Raw genomic sequence first — 17,760 nt, 5'->3', positions numbered from 1 at the left:
CTGGGAAGTCGGGTCTTCTCTGAGCGATAGTCGCCGCTCTCTTGCGGCTCCTCGCTGGTGGCCTCCGGCTTCCTGATCTTGCTCTAGGGTTTTGCGTTAGCTTGCGGACCTTGAGAGGAGTTAAAAGCAGTGAGACATCAGGTACCGAGACTGCGGATACCTGAGGGACCTTTGTCTGAGGGACAGGCTCTTACCCTGCAGGAGTCTTATGGCCTCTAGCCTGCTCTTAAACAGTTCTTTTTACCCCTGTTATGCCCCCCTCCCGACTCTCTTTACTCAGTATCTCTCTGGCCTTAATGAAAGGAAATACGGCAAGATAGGTACGCGAACTGTTGTTGCATAACCAGGTATGTGAACCCGCAGGGGCTGAAAACCCAATTAGTGATACCACAAAGCCTCCTGAAGGCACACGTGGTCTTTGGTTCTGTCATTACTTCACTGCTGTCAGGCAATGGCCGGAAGAGCTTCCTCGGGTCCTTGCAAAACCTCAACCCCCACCCCCTCCCCGCTTTAGTTGGCAAAGGGACTTTGTATCAGAAAACTGTTTTTGGATTAGAGCGAGGAGTCCTGGAGCGATTGAGGCAACCCCACAGCAGTCAGGAGGTGGGGTAAGGTCTTGACTTTATTGGTGTTAACAGTCGTTTACAAGGCCTAGCCTGAGGGTGAGAAAGCTACCCTGCTTCCTTTAAATGCCCTCCTCAGCAGTTCTTTAGTGCCTTGTCCTCTGGGCTGGAATCTTGGTTTCCTCCACCTATCAGCTGTGTAACCTTGGCAAGTTACTTAACATGTCCGGGAGAAATAATAACGTTAGTAAGGTATTGTTGTTGTCCACCCCCCTTTAATTTGTTTACATTCAGCTTTAGTGTAGTTTAGCAGTATATGCGATTAATAAATCCGAAAGAATCTTCCAAAAGAGTTTTAAAACATCTAGATTCTTATCCAAACCTCTCATTTTTTCAGATGAGAAAGCTGAGGTCAGAAAGATAAACTGAGAAACCCGTTCTGGAAGAGAAGTGCAAGTATCTGATGTCCAGGTTAGTGCTGTTTCCTGGGCCCATGCCTCCAGACTTCTCTCTTGGATCCTTACCTCCATCATTTTCTTTCTTTCCCAGCCTCACCCCCTTTCCTTCCACAGCCACTGTGAAACAGGGAAAAGAGACCCTTCAGAGGTCAAAGTGTTCCAACTAGAAAGCAAAATGAAACAAAATACCTCAGGATTCTTATTTTAATTTTATTAATATTTATAATGAACAAGGAATAATATTTTTCCAATGAGCAAAGATAAGAAATCCTTCCAAGGACAAGCTCAGATACAGCATGTCTAAGATAATTTTCTTAGTGGCAAGAAGGTATGTTGATACGAACAACACCAGATCAAATCAGCCCCTCCTACCCTTCTGGGTATTTTTGAAAATAGCTGTTATTTTCATGAAAACAATACATACTTATTCAAATAAAAAAAAATTTTCCAAATCCCATAATACAGAGGTAACCATTTTTAAAAGTTCATGTTATACTCTTCCAGACATCTCTAAGAATAAAAAATACATAAAGATATATAAATACAATGTATGATAAACTGGATTTCATGATGTACACAGTTCTTTTCTCACTGAACAATATATCATGAATAACAGCATTTTTAAAAGTTGCATAATGTCCATTAAGTGGATGTACTATCATTTATCTAACCAGTATTCTATTGATTCATTTCTGTTTTTTTTCCAAATGTTTACTATTTTAAACAACTCTGTGATGAGCTTCTTAATGCATGTACCTTTGCACAACTGTGCAGCCGTCACCTTGAATAAATTCCTGGAAATGACATTCATGTCAGCCAATTTTTCTTCATTATCAACTAGAAAAAAGAAAGTGTGATTACTTTGAATATAATTTATATGTGAGACTCAAAATGACCAGATTCTCCCATTTGAAACGCAGATAAACCTTGGACAGTATGTTTGTCTGTCTGGTGTGGCGTTTCAGTAATGTATGTCAAAGCTCCTTGGAGCAGAATAATGTGTGTCAAGGCTCCTTGGAGCAGGGTGATAGACACTGATAGTTGATTAAACCCTTTCTTTCTTACTAGCAGAACTCTAATTTTTTTCAGGGTGACAGTGTGTCCAGTTAAAAATATTTACTTCCTCAGTCTCTAATAAGCCATGGTTTAGCCATGTGACCTGTCAGCAAAATGAAAGTAGATGTTGCTAGGAGAGGCTCAAAGTTTTATGGAAGAAATTTCCTGTTAGCCATTGGACCTATACCAGTCCTTTATCTTACCTGGAACAGTGACATGATGCTAGAGGTGGAGCAGCCTTATTTCAACCGCAAGAACAAGATAATAGCATAGGAAGCCAGAGGGGCCTGGGTTCATGATTGCTTTGGAGGGTAAGCTTACCCAGCTCTGGACTGCCCACTTCTGGATTTGTTGTTATGTGAGGGAAAATAAATTCCTCGTCTTTAAGGTCTTGTTGTTTGGGTTTTCCATTATAAGCACTGAATGAAAGTCCTAACTGACATAAAAAGATAGGAAAAGTCATTATTTATTTAGCACTACATGTAGAATTTTTTAATAGACAGGGTAAGATGAAAATGGGGGCACAAAATGGAAACAAGCAACGGCAAAAAAACACTCTCTAATAAACTTGGTTTTCCTTTAAATACCCAAATATTACGATTAGATTAGCAAATCTTTTTGTAATAATTAGATTAAATTCTATAAATTAAATTATATTTACTGGTTTAGTAGTTTTCAAATATGTTCACAGGTTCTTTCATACTTCTTTCAAAAGTGAAGCTTAATTCCCCTCACCTAATGCTTGTACTGTACTTAGTGACTTGTTCTCATGAAGAGAATATAGAAATGCTGTAGAGTGACTTCTTAGAGGAGACTATAAAACATATGCCAGCTTTCTTCTTGCTCTCTCTCTGGGATTGCTCGCTGGGGAAAGGTAGTTATGTCATAAGGACATTCAGCAACTTATAGAGTGACCCATGTTATGAATAATTAAGGCTTCAGCCAGTTAGGAACTGAGGACTCCTGGAAACAGCCATGTGAGTGAATTTGGAAGCAGATCCTCCAGCCCTAGTCAAGCCTTCAGATGACTGCATCCCTTGTCAGTATCTTTATTGTACCCAAAGAGAGTTTGTGAGCCAGAACCACTCAACTAAGCCACTCCCAAATTCCAGGCCCTCAGAAACTGTACAATAATAAATGTTTGTTGTTTCAAGCCACTAAGTTTTGGGATAATTTGTTGTGCAGCAAAGGTAATGACTGTAGCTGGGTCTAACAGAGCCTACCTAGAACAATGCCTGACACATTTGTACGTATTATTTGTTGCTTGAATGAGTAAACAGTTGAATCAATATATCTTTTTCACTTAAAGGGTAACATACAGTGCTGGTATTATTTTTGATCCCTGACACCTGTGTTACATCAGGTTTTTCTGACATGATCATAGGGAGATCAATTGTGAATCTTACTGAGATCTGAACATTGACAATCCTGGAAGAAACATATAGTGAACAAAGCAATGGAACCCTTGAGACATGAATACTGCTCCCAGTTTTATCAGTGATTAGCTGAGTAGCAAGTCACCTAAGCCTTCTAAATCTCAATTTCACTATACATAAATTGGGGGAAATAATCCTGACTGGCCTCAAAAGGTAGTCAATGTGATTATATGTGACAGTATCATTCTTTTAATTACATTAGGTTTGTAATGTCTATCCTACTTTTTTTTTTTAATTAGTTAGTTTATTTTTGGTTGCGTTGGGTCTTCATTGCTGCGTGCGGGATTTCTCTAGTTGCGATGAGCGGGGGCTACTCTTCCTTGCGGTGCGTGGGCTTCTCATTGCAGTGGCTTCTCTTGTTGCGGAGCACGGGCTCTAGGCACGTGGGCTTCAGTAGTTGTGGCATGTAGGCTCAGTAGTTGTGGCTTGCGGGCTCTAGAGCGCAGGCTCAGTAGTTGTGGTGCATGGGCTTAGTTGCTCCACGGCATGTGGGATCTTCCCAGACCAGGGCTCGAACCTGTGTCCCCTGCATTGGCAGGTGGATTCTTAACCACTGTGCCACCAGGGAAGCCCTGTCCTTTTTTATTTTTAAGCAATTGAGTATTAAATATTTTAGGTGTGTGTAACATTGATTTTTCTTTCAAGAAGTGATAACTAATAACTGATTTTACTGTGTACCTTTGTAAAATATTATCATTCACAGTAAGCAGTTAGGATTTAAGAGTATGGAAGGATGGTAAGTTATTATATGTCAGAGCTCATTTTATTAGCCTGTTGAAATATGATTGCACTTTAAAAAGAATACATAATTATGACTGGCTCTTTTCTCTTTTCAGGACTTAATTTGTAATTATGGTTGGGTGTGTGCCCCTCTTTATGGATGGTTGGGTGTGTGCCCCTCTTTATGGATGGTTGGGTGTGTGCCCCTCTTTATGGTAACAGTGGTAGTTAAACATACTTAGTAATAAACATACATTTAACCAATAATTTGGTCTGAATGTAAGCATTTATTCTAGAGCAAAATTACACCCAAGAGCAAGAAAATAAATGGTAGAATACGTGTCTTTCTCTTTCAGAGAGGAAGACTTGGGCACGAAAGGGAAGGCTTTATATAATGGAACATCAGAGGTAAAGAATATGCAATTAGAGACAATGCACAATTTGGCGGTGTGACTAACTCCAGAGGTAAACATATGAGGATGAGTAAGACAGAGCTTCAGTGTAAGATTCAAGTCTTGATAATGTAACGGATGAATTATTGAAACTTCTAGTTTTGTTGTATTTCCTTTCTTGTTTTCTGCTATTCAGGTGTGACTCTAAATCAGTTGAAACTACTGACTCCTCTAGATATCAGATTATTTGTGGTTTTAGTTGACCCTGGCTACCTCCCACCGTTATTCACTTGAATAGGAAGAAGAAACGTAGAAAAAAGAGACAGAGCTTTCTTTTCTGGAGATAGTGTGCTTTTCAACGGAGCTTCTCATCTCATATTGAAAATTCCTGCCAGGTTACAGTATTTTCATTCTGTGGAACCTAAGAGAGCATTTTCCAGACAGTTTTTATTCCTTGCACATCTTCACAAAATCAACCAAGATTTTGAGACAGTTGGAAAGGCTAGTGTTACTTTCTGGATTGACTGACACATGAAGGGGGTAAAGGTGGAGAACGGAGCAGAGGGGGACATAAAGAAGAAAGGAAAGTCTGGGAAATACTTTTAATCTCAAGGGAAGAAGACTCAGCATGACTCACAACATGTTAGCTTGAAAGCAGAGACTGCCTTGTGGGCACTGAGGAACCAGAGAAATACTCAACTTAGAAGGTTGGGCTCCCTGGGGTTACCCTGTGTTCCTCTAGTTTCCTGGAATAAGACTCAGAATATTCCTTAATTATATTCCCTGGTGGCTCAACAAAAGCAGAAAACATTTGTTGTAAATGGAGTAGGTGATGCTTTAAAATCCATAAACAGTAAATTATTTATAAATGTGTTTGTTACCTCTGTGATTGTAAAGAACTGACTTCCAAATTTTAGCTGCATAATGTGGCACAATTGTTTTCTTCTTTCTTTTAAGTTGTATTTAAATGTTTTTAAATCTAAGAATGGATTGGGGTAGATATTTTGTTGGGTTTCTGTCCATCATCCATTGAGAAGCACCCTCTTCCTCTTCCTTTTTCCTCCAGTTCCCATCTAGAGATTTGGTCCTTACAGCCATGTTTATATGCTAGGACCTTTCTCCCTTCTTGATTGGATAGAGTTTGATCCTTGAAGGAATCTGAATCAATCAGATTCTCTCCTCTGAGAATTTAGAATTGGAAGAGAGGTCTTAGTTTCTCTCTATTGAACACTGAAACTGTAACCCAAACAGGGGCTTGTAACCCAAACGTGTGAACTCAAGATAAGGGGAACCCATTGTACAGGGAGAGAGAAAAATGAAGCAGACTATCTGAGAAGAGAAATGACCTTGAGCTTTGGTGATCTCACAGAAACAGAGAAAGAAAGGGGAGAGTGTCATCATTTTTTAGCTTCTCACAGACTTTTCATGACACCCGTCCCGCAAATGGCCTGACTGCTCTTGAGTTCCATGAATCCCTCCACTGTATTCTTATATTAAGTTACACTTTTTATTGTTAGGTTAGTTTGAGTGGATAATTTTTCCATTCTTTAGAGTACATTTCATCACTTCATTTAAGAGCGATCTAAATGGTTTTTTTCATTTATAGGAAGTAAAAAGCATTTTGAAAGCTTTGGTCTGAGGAGTAACATAAAACTTATGAAAAACGCAAAAGCTTCAGTCTTTTGAATAAAAAGAGCAAAATGGCAGAGTAGGAAGCTTCCCACTCTTGTTCTCCCACAGAAACATGGAAAAACAAGCAGAAACAGTCAGAATCAATTTTTGAGAACTCTGGAAAATAGTTGAAAGTTTACAGCAACCAAATGAGCACTGAATCAAGGCGCTTCAAAATAGTAGGAAGGGCTGCTCTCACCTTTTGAGATCGACCACACTATGTAGAGTTTGTTTCTCCCAGGGCCTCTCACCTTCTGAGATGACCCACACTCTGTCTGTGGCATGTGTATCTCCCTAAAGAAATCTGGTTTCCTGCCTGTTCTCAGTGCAGAGCCTTCTTGCCTGCCTGCTTATATCCTTCACAAGTGTCCGATATTAATAAATCTACTTCTTGCTTATCCCTTTGCCTCTCGCTGAATTCCTTCTGTGCTGAGACTTAAAGAATCTGAGTTGCATTGAGCCCTGAGACCAGGTGTGTGGTTTCAACTGGGAGATTGTGGGTTCAAGTCCAATCTGGAGTGCAACTGGGTTCGAGTCCCATCTGAGGTGTGATTGGGTTCAGAGTCCCAATCTGAGGTGTGCGGTTTCATCTTTGGAAGGCCACATAAGAAATTGGTAAGAGTGGCTGCCTCCAGAGAGGTGACCAGTTCCCCAACCAGGGATTGAACCTGTGCTCTCGGCAGTGACAGCACAGAGTCCTAATCACTGGACCTCCAGGGAATTCCCTAAAACTTTATAATTTGGTTTATTAATAAGTAATAGAAAAAAACTTTGATATCTGTAATGTACATTATGTGGCAAAGTTTATCAGCCCAGCTATTTCCCAATCAAATTGATTTTCTGCTATCTTTATTTTATGAAGTGTTCTGCCCATTAAATTCAAAATAGCTGTGAAAAAAAAAGTAGGAAGATTTTGTAGTGATTTACTTGTCCTTCCACTACCTCTACCCCTGCATGGGGACAGTCTTATAAAATGTCAGTAGTCTTAAAGTGGCAACAGTCTTAAAGCAGCAGTGGTCATAAAGCTGTTGCAGTCATAAAAAGGCAGCTATCTTAGAACGGCAACAGCCCATGTTTCCACTGTGGGACTGTTTCCATTCTGGAGGGAGCAAAGCTGACCCTGCTCACACATTGTTGTAAAATCTGTTCTAATCTGTTGGGGGGTGCTGTGTACTGAATTGTGTTCCCCAAAATTCATATGTTGAAGCACTAATCCTCACTGTGACTGTGGGGCCTGTGAGGAGGTGATAAAGGTTAAATGAGGCAATAAGGGTGAGACTCTCATTCAATAGATTTAGTGCCCTGTAAGAAGAAGAGACACCAGAACTCGCTCTCTCTCTTTCTTTCCATCATGTGAGGACACAGTGAGAAGGTAAACTAAATTGGCAGGTACCTTGATTTTTGAATTTCTAGCCTCCAGAACTGTGAGAGAGAATTTCTGTTATCTAAGCCATCCAGGCTGTGGTATTTTGTTACAGCCGCCCAAGCAGACTAGTATGGGGACAACCTAAAGGACGGATGCTAGGTGTTCCACTCTGTCTCCCCTATTTCAGAACTCAGGAGAAAGAACTTGAAAATACTTCAAGCCAAATTAACAATCCTCAGACACTTGGGGCAGAGATTATGGTTGAAACATACAGTAGACTGTCTAAGGCAAAAACTGGGGAGAGTTTCTTTGGGAAATTAGGACATTTAAAAGCAGCTATGTATACGCGAGGATTTAGAAAGCCGTGTACATACCCAGGGTAAGACACATGCTCAGAAAACACCTGAGAAGACCCTAAGCTTTTCCTTAGGCTGATCCCTTGGCACAGTGCAAGCCTGGCAAGTTGAAGATCAGAGCCAATTTGCCAAGACTTGTAGGTTCCTAGCTTTCAAAGAAATTTCTATCAAAACACTAGCTGAACACAAGCTAAGGAACAGAGACTAATGACCACATTGACAAAGAATGCAGTCTTTGCAGTAGTAGTTTGGGAACAACATTTAACAAACTGATTGCTACAGCCTTCAACAACCAAAAAGTAGCAAGCCCTGTGAGAGGGAGAGAATCTGACTTCCAGGTACCATGCTACAATAGAAAGTAAATAGTTTTCATCAAAAAAATCACAAGGCATACAAAGAAACAAGAAAGTATGGCTCTTTCCAAGCAATGAAATAAATTGGTAGAAACCATCTCTGAGGAAGTCCAGACATTGGAATTACTAGACAGAGATTTTAAAACAACTGTGTTAAATATGCTCAAAGAACTAATGGAAAACATGGACAAAGAACTAAATGAAATGAGGAAAAGGATGTATGGACAAAATTAGAATATCAATAAAGAGGATTATAAAAAGGAACTAAAGAGAAATTCTGGAGCTGAAGACTACAATAGTCACAACTTGGACAAACTTGGCTTTACAACAAACCAGCTTTTTATGCAGAAGACTCCCATTGGGTGATGACATTCCTTAACTCAGGTCATAAAATTTGTCATGGTTTAGTGGAAATATCTTGGACTTTGAAGTAAGATTGATGTGTTTGAATTATAGCTATAAATAAAAATAACAATGACTAAGATTACTAACTAAAGTAGAGAAAGCTCTAAGAAGGAAGAACTCAGAGTCTAGGACTTGTCACATAATGTCTGCTACTTACTTGCTATTATATTAGGCACTGTGCTAAACAGTTAACTGACTGATTTATTTTAATCTTCATATCAACTCTCTGAAGTAGGTGTTATCAACCTTATTAACTGATAAAGAAACTAATCTTAGAGATTAAGCACTTGTAAGTAGTATAACAAGTTTTTAAAAACTGCTTTATTGAGGAATAAGTGACACGAAATAACTATATATACGTAAGGTGTGTGTATAATATGGTATTTTGACAGACGTATACACCCACGAAACCATCACCACAGTCGAGATAGTGAACATATCTATTGCCCCCAAAAGTTTTCTCCTTTCACTCCCCACCCCATCCCATCTCCAAGCAACCACTATTCTACTTTCTGTTACTATGGATTAGTTTGCATTTTCTAGAGTTACATAAACGGAGTCGTACAATGTGTGCTCTTTTTTATCTGGCTTTTTTCACTCAGCATAATTACTTTGAAATGAAGCCATATTGCATATATCAATAGTTCATTTCTTTTTATTGCTGAGTAGTATTCCATTATAAGAATATACCACAATTTGTGTATCCATTCACTTGCTGATGGACCTTTAACCTAATCTGACCTTAAACGATGCAGCACTCTCTCTTTGGCTCCCTCACTTACCATGTGGTCTTGGGAAACCTAATTATTCTCTCTGATGCTCAGTTTTTCTCATTGTAAAATGGCAATAATGTGGTTTTTTTGCCACAGGATTGTTATGAGTAAATCAAATAACATGTGAAAGCACTTAGTACTGTGCCTGGCACACAGTAGGTGCTTATAAATATCATTCATTTTTCCCCAGGAAAGAAAAATCTCCAGGAAGGGAATAAGGAAAAAAATATAGCAGTACATGCCTTTCTGGCTCTTTCTTCCTGTATTTTCATCTAATTCTTGAAGATTTCTCACTTTAATTTCCCCTGCTTGCGTTTCATCTGTACCCCATGAATATGATGTTCCCCTTTTCTCTCTGACCCAAATATGGACACAGACTCTTTCTTTTCCCCAAAACATGACTGAAATAGAGTGATATTTTCACAAAAATTAAGGGATATATTAAAGGGGTCTAATTACATAAAACTAAGCAGCGTAAAAATAGTCAAGTCTCCTAGATGCCTGCTCCCATCCCAAGTAATCCCAGCAAAATAAGTCAGAAAGCTTTTTGTTTTCAATTTTTATTTTGACATAATTTCAGACTTTACAGAAAAGTTGCAAAAATAGTACAAGAAAACTTCATACAACTTTTTCCTTGATTAATGTTTTAAAATTTTAACAACTCGAAATATTTTCTTATTCTTCTGCCTCCAAAATTTAGGCTAAGAGTGGCTTGACAGAAAATACTCAATTAACTCAATATGGTAATAAATATAACAACAATAACAATTCCAAAAATTGCTTACTGAACCTGATAAGTGCCAATCTACTCAGTGTTGAACTTGGACTATCACCTACTCCTAACCATATATGACAGTTACTATTATTACATTCATCTAATAGATGAAGATATTGACACATAAAGAGTTTTAGAATCTTGCCCAAGGTCACACAGATAGAAATCTTGTCCTGCTAAATGCAAATGAAACCAACAAGATTCCTGACTCATGTTTTTTTTTTTTTTTTTTTAATTAATTAATTAATTTATTTATTTATTTTGGGCTGTGTGGGGTCTTCATTTCTGTGCAAGGGCTTTCTCTAGTTGTGGCAAGTGGGGGCCACTCTTCATCGCGGCGCGCGGGCCTCTCACTATCGCGGCCTCTCTTGTTGCGGCGCACAGGCTCCTGACGCGCAGGCTCAGTAGTTGTGGCTCATGGGCTTAGTTGCTCTGTGGCATGTGGGATCCTCCCAGACCAGGGCTCGAACCTGTGTCCCCTGCATTAGCAGGCAGATTCTCAACCACTGCGCCACCAGGGAAGGCCCCTGACTCATGTTTTTAATGCTAATCTTTTAAATGAAGTATCTACAAGCTGCAGCCTTTTGGCTAAATCCAGCCTGTAAAAGAGCTTTATTTAGTCCCAGATCTGCTTAGGCAAGGATCACCATCCTCTTATACAGATGAGTGGGCACAACCGGGTCTTCACTCCTTCCTAACCTGGCTTCAGTCTTTCAGTTATCTGGTCATCTTCTCTCACTGACTACTGTGATTTCTTGTCCTGCTCACAGAAAAACACCAGCCTGACTCTAAGTTCCAACTTCCCAAACACCATTTGGTCCTTCTAGTGAGGGTCTCAGGTCTATAGGAAATACCTAAGTGCCCAATAAAGTTGACAGGCAAGGTTAATCTTCACCAAGTGGGGGCATTTCTGGGGCATTTTATGATGACTCACTCCAGACATATTAAATGATAAAAACAATACTGTGCATGTGATCCAAGGGAGCAAACCTGAGGTGGACGTAGTTATGCATTGCTCTGATCTCCCTTCAGGACTAAAAGAATTATCCCCCAGCTATTGGGAGTGCTGCCGACAGACAACCCTCAGCTGCCAACCCTCTCAGGGAATTGCCTCAGATGCAGCTACCTGCCTCAACTCAAGACCACACCTTCTTTCAGGGCACCCACATCCAGTGACTAGTTAGCACAGGGGTATAAAAACCAGCCTCCTAACCTCAACCTGTAATATTCTCTAGGGCCGTTCCACCATCAGAGTTCCCCATGGGGTTGACTAAGGCCTTTGTTAAGACTACATCATAGTTCAGTTTCTCCTTCTGTCCAGTCTTGCTTCTTTCTCTTCCCTTTCACAGGCATTGATCTTAAAAGTACTCCCTACTAAGCTGTATGTATTCTGATCTCTGTTTCAGAATTTGTTCTCTGGGGAACCCAGCCTATGACAAAACCTAAAGCAAGGACATGTCCAAAAATGTGTAGTATCTACAGGGATTGTATCAGAGAAACCAGTCCCTGAGAACAATGTTAGCAGATGACAGAGGGAAAGCAGAATTCTTTCCTTCTGTTTGGGCAGCACTAATCAGAAGAAGCAATTAGTATTGAAAGAAAAATAATGAGCCATAATATATAAGCAATTTAAATAGAGTTTAAGCAACTGTAAGAGCATTATCAGTCAAGATCACATTCCTTATTCCCATGTACATTAGACTTTGGTCAAGGATATAAATGATAGGGGGAAAAGACAGGGGTAGGGGTTAAGGATGGAAAGTGGAGGCTGGTAAGTAGGAAGATAACACTTTATAGTTGAAACCTGAAAGATCTAGATGGAAATTGAAGATGGTATACAAAAACAGAATAGAAAGAAACTTCTAGAGTTCAGAAGAACCAGAACTCTAGTTCTGTGAGGAGACCAGAATTTGTACTCTGTATAAAATGTGGAGAGGTTCTAGGGGCAAGAAGCATGCCCATGTGGGGCAGGAAAGAGTTGAAGGATAGAATAAAGATGAGGAAAGTTAACTAGTTTTGCTTCTCATGTGCAAATGGCCATTTATTGTGTGGTTGGTTTTTATCTTTGAAGTACAGACACATCCCCCAATTTATTAACATGAGTGAGTACAAAGCTCCCTAGAGTATGAGAAAGGAAATGAGAAAAGAGACTGTGCTCCAGCTTACCAAGCTCCCAGCTGACTGAAAGGCCTCTTCCCTTTTCTGCCATTATATGTTAAGTATGTTTCTATGAACTGCTGTGATACTGTTTTTAAATTGTTTCTTTAGGAAAATGCATCCATACTTCAAGTTGGATCACCTTAAAATGAGTTTTTGAAATGCACCTCACACAGAGATAGGGGACTTCTGGTTTACTAACATTAACGGTCTAGATGTTGCAGATAAATAAAATTCAGGTGGTAAAACAGTGACTTGCCAAAGGCATCATGATCAAATTAAGCTAAGATTAAAAGTTCATGCACCTTCATTCAGTCTGTAAAACTTCTTTTTCTCTAAGGAGCATTTGTCTTGAAGAGATTATTGGGGAGGGGGGCTAGAGGGGAAAGAACAAACTACCATAGTCCAATGAACAGACCACTTTCTTTTCTTTCTCTCTCCCTCTTCTCCTTTGCATTTCTATTTCTCTTCCAATCTATTTCTTTCCTCCTCCGTCTCTTCCTCTTCCTCTGTTTGGTTGGGGGGGCAGGTGGGGATTTTGTTTTTCTCCTCTCCTTTTTCTTTGTTTTCTGGTCTTTCACTGCTCTCAGTATTTGGCCTGGCACTTTTGATTTTCTAGTCCTTATTTTTATACGTGCCAATCCTAGTAGAGAAAGGAATGTCACTATTACTATCATTTTTTAAAAAAAACATTTACGTTCTTAACTCTTTCTGGCTCTGTGCTAAGCATTATAAAAAAGGAAATTGTGTAGACAGTGTGTGACTTCCAAAAGTATATAATCTATTTTGAATTCAGCTGTGATTTTATAATACCCTCATGATTTTTGACTTTTGTTTGTTTGTTTCTCAGTTCCATTAAAAATCTGGTGATAGCAATGAATTGCCTCCCTCCAAAGATGCATAAGTCACAAATATACCCAATTTGCATGCAATTTCAGAAGGTGCAAAAACTCCCTGAACCCCTTAGGAGTTTATGACCTCATATCAAGAACCCTACTGTTGTCTCAATACATTTACAAATATCACACAATTTGAGATAGGAGTGGTATCTTAAAACATAATCCATTTTAATTCACTTCATTAAGAAAATCAATAGGCTGTATATAACAGCCATTTTTTGTGGTTGCAGAGGTAAAAGGGGAAGAAATGTTTTCAAATTACAAGTATATTATAACATTATCCAAAAGGAAGAAACATTTATTGAGTACTGCCTAATATATACATACCAATTTCCTACATGATACAGCTGTTGTAAAAATTATATGTCTACATATATTACATGTCTACAAATATACAACTATGTACATATGTATTATATATGTATACAACATATGTGCTTATATAATATATAAAGCATATATATGTTAAATTTTCACAACAGCTGTATCATGTAGGACTCATCAGATAGGGAAATTGAGCTCAGTGAGATCAAATAGCTAATTCAGGTCACCTGCTAGTGAACAATAGCTGAGGATTCTAACCCACATCTAACTCCAGTGCCCCCTTGGAGGATGATTTCTTATTTATCTTTTCTGTTTAACACAAAACTTAGCACATAGGAGGTATTCATGGAAAGTTGAATGTTGATTGAATTAAACTGAACAGGGTCAAGTACAGAGCCCTGTAGTAGATTCCTGGAGACTAGATACAACTCTCCCCACTGCCACCCCCCCCCCATTTAATTTCATTTCTTTAGAGAAAAGCAACGGGGCATTCTAATAAGTTCTGAAGAGTAGAGGGGAGTCTACAAAATCGCAGAGAAATGTAGTAATTTTCCTCTGTTCATCAGAGAGATATGTTTCCAGCAGTGTGAGGGTAACAGGCTTGAATGTGCCAGTTTTCATTTGGAAGGAGTGTACTGCAAAGTTAATGCAATATTAAGTTGAGGAAACCATTTTCAATTTAGTGAGTCCTTTGAATATTAAAGGAAGCATCCTAACTGAGGCTCCTGAAATATAAAGGACAATTTGAAACATGCCTAGGAGGAAAATACAGCAATTTTAGCATAAGGAAGTTCTCAAATGAAGTCTAATTTTAAAGGAAAAAGAATCTCATTGATTGAAGAAATTGTTCAGAACATATATGTACATACTCTGAGGGTAGCTAATGAAGGAAACCATTAATTTGAAGAGAGTTGGTGAGGAAAATGAAAGTAATATCAGAATGTGGGCACCTCTTAGATAGAGGCTGATTATACTTTAAAAGAATGTTTAGGAAAGCTAATAAACACTCCACTAAGTTGAACAGAAAATACATCAGAAGTAACTATAATGTTAGAAGCCAGTCAAGACAACGGAGTAATGGAGAATCAGTGACTGTTTCCTTGATTTAAAAATAAGCCCATCCGTGGGACTTCCCTGGTGGCGCATTGGTTAAGAATCTGCCTGCCAGTGCAGAAGACATGGGAAGATCTTTCTGGTTCGGGAAGATCCCACATGCTGTGGAGCAACTAAGCCTGTGTGCCACAATTACTGAGCCTATGTGCCACAACTACTGAAGCCTGTGCGCCCTAGAGCCCACACCCCGCAACTACTGAGCCCGCTTGCTGCAACAGCTGAAGCCCACATGCCTAGAGCCCATGCTCTGCAACAAGAGAAGCCACCGCAATGAGAAGCCCATGCACTGCAACGAAGAGTAGCCCCCGCTCGCCACAACTAGAGAAAGCCTGCGTGCAGCAACAAAGACCCAACAGAGCCAAAAATAAAATAAATTAATAAAATAAAAATAAAAATAAGTAAGCCCATCTTGACTTCAGGTCAGGGCAAGATCATTATGTATAGTTTCTGAATTTTTCCAATCTTTTCCTAAAAACATGGTAAATAACTAGAATAGCAAAAGAAAAAATTCTACTCACAACATCCTCCAGAAGACCAACCAAAACACCCCCATGAACCTCAGAACACCAGTGGGTGCTGCCTTACCCAAACCACAGATGATGTAGGACCCATACAGGACATGCCTAGGTTTAGCAGTTATGCAGAGCTAGTGGAGGAGAAAGAAGAAGTTTTAATGGTTCTATGAACATTACAGTACAACAACTGCCAACAAATCCTAAAAAAGAGAAAGTCCCTCCTTGAATGGGATTTTCAGCAAGTGAATATTGTGAGAATAACAGTGAAAAGGAGAAGGTTCCAGACTCCGGTTATGGGTGAGTGGAATAAAAGGTACACAGCTACACACTAAGGGACTATGGAGAGATCAGAAGATACTGCAGTGACTTAAGTGCTCAAAGAACTGAGAAATATCTAATAAAAACTCCTTTCCTAAGGAAAATGCTACTGTGAAAAGAATTCAGGTGGATCAGGACAGGAACTCTGAGGGCAAAGAGAGAAAAGGATCAAACTCTTTGGGGAGAGGTAGGACTCCAGAGAAGGCAGAGCTCAGAAAATGGGTATAACTACACAGAGTGGTTATTTAAATATATATTTGTGGATCTGTCTGTCTGTCTATCATCTATCTTTGTGATAACAATAGAGGAGAGCTCCTAAGCAGTAAAGATAAGAAAGGTACCATGGTGCCTCTCAATCCCCCTACAAGGGAACCACTTTCTAAAAGCACAGTACACTCAAATTGTTTATATGTGAACAACAGAAAAGAATATTGTCAAAAACCAAACATACTATTATATTTTAAAAAATGGACTAAATAATGCATTCCAGACAATATACAATCAAAAAGCAGATAAAAACTAAATAATATAACAGAATTATCTAAAAGAAATTAAAAAAACAATAAAAACTATAAAAGAACAGGACCTCCCTGGTGGCACAGTGATTAAGAATCCACCTGCCATTGCAGGGGACATGGGTTTGAGCCTTGGTCCAGGAAGATCCTACGTGCTGCGGAGCATCTAAGCCCATGCGCCAGAACTACTGAGCGTAAGCTCTAGAGCCTGTGAGCCACAGTTACTGAGCCCACACACCACAACTACTGAAGCCCGCGCACCTAGAGCCTGTGCTCCACAGCAAGAGAATCCAGCACAATGAGAAGCCCGCGCACCACAACGAAGAGTAGCCCCCAATTGCCGCCACTAGAGAAAGCCTGTGCGTGCAGCAATGAAGACCCAATGTGGCCAAAAATGAATAAATAAATAAATAAAATAAAAAGACAGTAATTTAAAAAAACTATAAAGAATGGCGTGTATTAGAATTAGGAAACTCAGAATTTAGAAGGCTAAACATCAGTTGGGGATGGATATGATTCAAAACTGAGCTTAAGTCATTGTAAAGGCTGGTCTGTTTCCAGTTTACCCTTCCTTACTCATAAAGTGTGTCCCTTTTTGGTCCCAATTGAGATTTATACATCTCCTCTTCCCTGCATGGCTAAGAACTCCAATTTTCCTCCAGTCCTTTGAAACTATCAGAAGTTTTGCTCAAATTCTCATCTTTTCAGCTACTGTTCTCATATAGGCAAATATCTCAAGGCTGAAAGCAATGACACATACCAGGCTCTGGGATTCCCTTATTTTCTGGATAAAATCCCCATAAATCCTCACTTCCTGAGTGAGGATTCTTCAAATACCTTCACATTGTTCTGAAACAACCTAGTCCACCATTGTCAGAAACAGAATTTGGGAAATAAAGTTGACAAAGGAGGAGAAAGAAAAAAGGAAAAAAAAAAGGATTCGAAAGAAAAAGTATACAGAAGACAGGAAAAGAAGATCCAACGTAAGTACAATTTATGTTGGAGGAGGGAAATAAAAGCAATAGAACAAAACAAATACATAAATCCATAATGCAAGATTTTCTTAAAATTAAAAAAAATCGAACATCTATATTGAAAGAGCACACCATCCATGGTCCATTGGAAAATGAACCCACAATTGTCAACACCAATACATACTCTGGTAAGACTGGACAACAAAGAAAAAATTCTGGATGTTCAGGCACAAAGAACAAGTCACTTATAAAGGAAAAATAAAATCATATATTCATCAGATTGATCCACAGCATAGGACAGTAGGGAAACATATTTAAGATAACCAAGGAAAGAAGATATCAAACTGATTTTTATACATACCCAAACTTGCTTTTAAGTATAAAAGTTACAGAAAAACAAAGCAGTTGTGAACATGCACGAACTCATGGAATGTTGCTCCTTGAGAAATTTACCTAGAAAACAATCTTCAGACAACCAACAGATCATAGGAGATGCTTCAGCTAAGTGTCAGGCACATAATAACTTGCCAATAAATGTTACTTTAACAAATGGATAGATATATGAATACATGGGTTAAAGAATAAACTTACGTATTTCAGGATATACCTGGTAGGGAAAAG

At 39.1% G+C, this 17,760-nt stretch overlaps 1 long non-coding RNA gene across 4 annotated transcripts in view; it reads left to right on the top strand.

Annotated features, from left to right (window-relative positions):
* Nucleotides 1-41: 41 nt before the first annotated feature.
* The window catches only part of LOC116759365, a 116,758-nt gene continuing 99,039 nt past the window's right edge, over nucleotides 42-17,760 (top strand). For 3 of the 4 annotated variants that reach the window (XR_004351422.1, XR_004351423.1, XR_004351424.1), the window contains exons 1-2: nucleotides 42-347; nucleotides 961-1,034. This is a non-coding gene — a long non-coding RNA (uncharacterized LOC116759365). Of the gene's footprint in view, nucleotides 348-960; nucleotides 1,035-4,589; nucleotides 4,699-17,760 lie in introns of those variants that run through there. The other variant, XR_004351425.1, reaches the window with a different exon arrangement.

The sequence above is a fragment of the Phocoena sinus genome, chromosome 9 (genome assembly GCF_008692025.1).
Source record: "Phocoena sinus isolate mPhoSin1 chromosome 9, mPhoSin1.pri, whole genome shotgun sequence".
In the NCBI taxonomy this organism is placed as follows: Eukaryota; Metazoa; Chordata; class Mammalia; order Artiodactyla; family Phocoenidae; genus Phocoena; species Phocoena sinus.
Note: the sequence above shows the minus strand (reverse complement) of the source record. Positions and strands in the feature narration are given on the sequence as shown.